This window comes from Phocoena phocoena, chromosome 6, assembly GCF_963924675.1.
Source record: "Phocoena phocoena chromosome 6, mPhoPho1.1, whole genome shotgun sequence".
Lineage (NCBI taxonomy): Eukaryota > Metazoa > Chordata > Mammalia > Artiodactyla > Phocoenidae > Phocoena > Phocoena phocoena.
The window spans coordinates 93,248,142-93,253,702 of NC_089224.1; the positions used below are offsets into that span (position 1 = coordinate 93,248,142).

General features: G+C 42.2%; 1 pseudogene; it reads left to right on the forward strand.

The window, feature by feature from the left end:
* The first annotated feature begins 440 nt into the window (after window positions 1-440).
* LOC136125115 (eukaryotic translation initiation factor 2 subunit 1-like) lies at window positions 441-1,395 on the forward strand (annotated as a pseudogene).
* Window positions 1,396-5,561: the final 4,166 nt, after the last annotated feature.

Here is a 5,561-nt window from a genome sequence, read left to right on the forward strand (position 1 = left end):
TGGGGTCATCTGGTCGTGATGACAGAAAAACCACATTTTTGTCCTCACTCACGTAATCTCCCCAGTGGCTGCTTGGTGCTTGCTGGCTGTATACTGGCCTCTGGCTTATCAGATACTCCTTCCTATATTTATATATAACAAAGGCTTTCTTTTTGCTGAGGAAGAGGGTGTGCATTAGCTGGGGACACAGCAAGGAGATCAGTTGGTAGAACTTAGTCCTTGCAATTTAGTTGGAGAGTCCAGCTGTCCAGCAGGGACGAAGCACAGCTCTTGGCCCGCTCGCCCAGGGCCCTGCGTAAAGGCCAGTTTGGGCAGGAAAGAAATAGACAATGGGATGCTGAGGAGAGTCCACGGCTGCTGTGGGCGGATCAAGTGTGATCTCTCTGATTGAAGAGCGTGGCGCAGGACACCAGTGGGGAATTCAACACACATACCTCACAATGCCGGGTCTAACTTGTAGATTTTATCAGCACAAATTTCCGGATGTAGAAGATGTAGTGATGGTGAGGGTAAGGTCCATTGCTGAAATGGGAGCCTTATGTCAGCTTGCTGGAATACAACAACATCGAAAGCATGATTCTTCTGAGTGAGTTGTCCAGAAGGCGTATCCGTTCTATAAACAAACTCATCCGAATTGGCAGGAATGAATGTGTGGTTGTCATTAGAGTGGACAAAGAAAAAGGATGTACTGATTTTTCAAACAGAAGAGTTTCTCCGAGGAAGCAATCAAATGATCAAATGTGAAGATAAATTTACCAAATCCACAACTGTTTACAGCATTCTTCGTCATGTTGCTGAGGTCTTAGAAAACACCAAGGACGAACAGCTGGAAAGCCTGTTCCAGAGGACTGCTTGGGTCTTCGATGACAAGTACAAGAGACCCGGATACGGCGCCTATGATGCATTTAAGCATGCAGTCTCAGACCCATCTATTTTGGATAGCTTAGATTTGAATGGAGATGAACGGGAAGTACTCATTAACAATATTAATAGGTGTTTAACCCCACAAGCTGTCAAAATTCGAGCAGACAGTGAAGTGGCTTGTTACGGTTATGAAGGCATCAATGCTGTAAAAGCAGCCCTGAGAGCAGGTCTGAATTGTTCTACAGAAACCATGCCCTCAAGATTAACCTAATAGCTCCTCCTCGGTATGTAATGACTACAGCCACCCTGGAAGGAACAGAAGGCCTCTCTGTCCTCAACCAAACTATGGCTGTCATAAAAGAAAAGACTGAGGAAAAGAGGGGTGTCTTCAGTGTTCAAATGGAGCCCAAAGTGGTGATAGATACAGATGAGATGGAACTTGCAAGGCAGCTGGAGAGGCTTGAGAGAGAAAATACAGAAGTGGATGGAGATTATAATGCGGAAGAAATGGAAGCCAAAGCCGAAGGTTAACTTTGTGGGCAACAGAGTCCAGTTTAAGGAACACAAAGCAGCCTTCCTGGCTGTTAACCCTAGACTTGAAAGTTTTCCAGTATTGAAAGATTCAAAGTTGAGTATTTTTTATTTCGAAGTATTTAAATGTTCCGACAGACCAAAATGTGAAATGCCCTCCTAAATGTCAGCTGTTTTCACACAGTAGCTCTAACATCTTGAGCATTTTTTAAGGGAGTGGCCTAATTTCACTAGAGACAGATCTTTAAGAACAGTCATAAAATGGGGCATGTGATTTCCATTTCTGATGTCTCCAGATTGGCACCCCTTTGTAGTTCAGTGCCTCCACGAGCTTTACCAGGGGCACCCAAAGCAAATGGTCCTAACCTTTCTATATAAAATGTATCAAACAAACGTTAAATAAATTTCTGGGATATTTTTTAAAAAAGAAAGAAAGAAATAGACAATGGGACGTGTATCTGGAAGGCCTTAAAGGCTCTTCTAAATAGGACACAAATGGGCAGGCCATGAAGGAAAACATCCTTCAAAGGACCCAGGATAGGCCAAGGTAAGTCCTGATAGAGCCTCCGCAAGCCCCTATAGAAAGATCTTGGTATGAGCTAAAGAAAGGTACCCCGTATATGGAGACAAGAGAAAAAGATGCCCTCTCTGGGCAGATCTAGCCCTGTGGGAATACCATTTGGTGAGCAGAACAGGGCTGGGCGCCAGTCCCCTTTCATTCCTGGGGTCAGGTGCCTTTGTCAAATAGGCAAATTTATAATTACGTAAAGTGGTCCTGGGTCCTCTTTTAGAGATTAAATATGACACATTTGTCAGGGTATGGACCGTGACCAATAGGGCATGGCGATGCCAGGAAAAGAGAGGTCTATTGTCACCGTCCCAGAGCTGACTCAGAGTGAAATAATAAATTTTTGGAATCTAAAAATGCAGAGATGAATGATAACCAACTTATCAGACCCAAGAAAGATGAATCATAAACCAGCAACAGGGAAAGCCAAGATGTTATCAGAATTACACCACAAACAGAATTCCCAGGACACCACCAGAATTCCACCCAGTCTCCCCATTCCCTGTTATGTCCTTTACTTTGAAACAAGCTTCACTTATGATCATAAGAGTGCTGTTCTCCCGGTGAGGCCACCAGAAGCCTGGAAAGGATGCTGCTAGCTTTCTGGAGCAGTACCTACAGAGCTGACTGCAAGTGCACAGGAAACCCACAGCTCCCTTGGATATCTTGAGAAAGGTTGGGTTGGAGGAGAAGTTTTTGGCAGAGCAGATAGAGGGATGGATTGGTAATCCCCAGATGGGGCTGCAGAAGCTACAAAGTCTTGGGTGGAAGAGTTTCAAGGCAAAGTAATGTCTGGCGGCCCTTGTTACCCTGGTTTTCAGAAACATTGGAACATGTTCCATTATGCTTCCGAGGACGCTTGTGGCTGTAGGGACTTGGGCAAACCACCAGTCCACACCTCTTACTGTTCCTGCCCCATCTTCCCAGGACCTGAAAAAAAGGTTTTATAAGGAGCTCACTTTCCCATTCTGGACCGTTTATCTCAGCTAGGAATAAAAAAAACCCAGAACAGTAGGTCATAAGTCTAGGTTCTGTGGGCAGCCCCCACTGTGGCATTGCATTTAACATCTTGTTGCAGCTCCACAAGGACACTGGGGAAATTTCCAAGAACTTGAAGGCCTTGACCTTCCCCAGTAATGCACATTGGAATCCCAGAGACCCATTCAGGAAGATCATAGGTCAAAACTATTTTCGTAATGATACTAAGGTAGCATGCCTTTTTCACTGCATTGATGTTTAAACGGATGGTACAGAAGCAATGGTAGGTAAAACTGCTGGTATAAATCAAGGCAGGGACACCAAAAGGTCCAAGTAGACTAGTATTTCTTTACTGCCACATAGTCACAAGGGGAAAAGCCAGTTTCACTTTAAAATGTCTCGGATAAAGCAGTAAAAAGTATTAATTTCATTAACTCTTGATTCTTTTTAATATTCTGGGTGATGGATTTGGCCGTATGCATCAAGTCTGATGCATTCCAAGGTAGTGTATTTGTCTCCAAGAAAAGCACTTGTGCAATTTTGTGTTTCAAGAACTATTAGCTGCTTTTTTTTTTTCTCCACAGAACATGATTTTCACTTGAAAAATTAGCAGAAAGACACATGTTCTTATTCAGATTTGGGTGTTTGACCGACATCTCTGTGAAAATTTAAAAAGCAAATCACGAAAAACAACTGACAGTACTTGTTGCCAATTACAAAATTTGAGATTTGAAGCGGCACTTACAATTTTGGAAAATCTGTACCCGTACCTTGAACTTGACAGCTTCCCAGTACTTAAAGACTTGACTGTCTTTAAGTTACTTACATTTGCTTTTTCTGAGATTGCTGTTGATGTGAATACTTGGGATGCTTTGATGTTGTATAATAAAATGTGTCAACATTTGAAAGATCTAGACAACTTGGTGAAGCAATATATAGTAAAGTCACGAATGGGTAAGAGATCCATTTAAAGTGCGAAACAGACCAGTATGTTCTTCATGTACCTGAGTATGAAAGTTATTTGATATAGTTTCAGATTTCACATTGTAACTAACCTTTAAGAAACTACCACTTATATTTGTTGCGGTATCAAAGAAGAATAAACTTGTCTGAAATGACTACTAAAACACTCCTCCCTTTTCCAACTACTTATCTGTGTGAGGCTAGTTCATCCTCACATACTTCAAGCAAAAGAGCCTATCACAGCAGAGTTCATGCAGAAGCATATGTGAGAATCCAGCTGCTTCTATTAAGCCAGACGTTAGGAGATTTGCAAAAATGTAAAAAAATTCCTCTCTTCTCACTAATTTTTTTATCTTGGAAAATATAGTTATTTTAATTAAAATATGTTACTTATCAACATGTACCAGCTTTATTATTTTAAATGAATTAGTAAATAATTAAAAATTTTAAATATGGCTAGTTTTCATTAAAAGGTACTATATATGTTAATATATAATACTATGTTAATATGTAATAGGTTTATTACAGTTATTTTTAAATGACTTAAATAATTAATAAAATTTTCTTACTTCTACTTTCTAAATATGGTAAATTTGCCTATAGAAACAAAAGCTAGTTGGGGTCCTCAATAATATTTCAGGGTCTGAAGAAGCCCTGAGACCAAAAAATATGAGAAACCCTGCCCTCGAGTATGATCCAAGGCAGCGTGGTTGAGGCTTATGCACTAGACAGGTTCATGGAAGAGGGCAGAGAAGCAGTAAAAGTGACTTTCTTAAACAAAGCCAATCTAGAAGTTACTATTCCTGCTCACATCCTATTGGTCAACACTCAGTCTCATGGGCACGCCCAGCCGCCAGAGAGGCTGGGAAACATAGTCTCCACCTGGGCAGCCGAAAGAGAAGAATTAGAGGTCTCTGCCTTACTCCTAAATCTGGACTTTGTTGGCATTAAAAAATAGAATTCTCTGAGTTGGTTTAAAGGTAGTCGTGTTACAGGGACTTCCCTGGTGGTGCAGTGGTTAAGAATCCATCTGCCAATGCAGCGGACACAGGTTAAAGCCCTGGTCTGGGAAGATCCCACATGCCATGGAGCAACTAAGCCAGTGCGCCACAAATACTGAGCCTGCGCACTAGAGCCCAAGAGCCACAACTACTGAAGCCCGCATGCCTAGAGCCCGTGCTCTGCAACAAGAGAAGCCACTGCAACGAGAAGCCCACACACCGCAACGAAGAGCAGCCCCCGCTCGACGCAACTAGAGAAAACCTGCGCACAGCAACGAAGACCCAACACAGCCAAAAATAAATAAATTTATAAAAATAAAGGTAGTTGTGTTACAGTGGCCAGCACTGCATCGGCTGAGGCTCATGTGGACAATGTTTGGGCAATTCAGGAGCTAATAGTTTGCAATCCTGTGATTCAATTGGCTCAGCTAAGGCTGGCTCAGAATGTGGCATTTATAGTGTGCACAAGAGTATATAACACCTGGACCTGAGGGCTAGCCAAGCAGACAAGAACAAGTAGATATAAACACTGATACTATGCAGTCAAAACCACTCAGTCTCCCATGATCCACCAGGGCTCATGTATTGTAACAATGATGATAATAATAGCATCGAGGGAATGTGGGTGGAGAAGGGACCCTCACTACAAGTTTCAA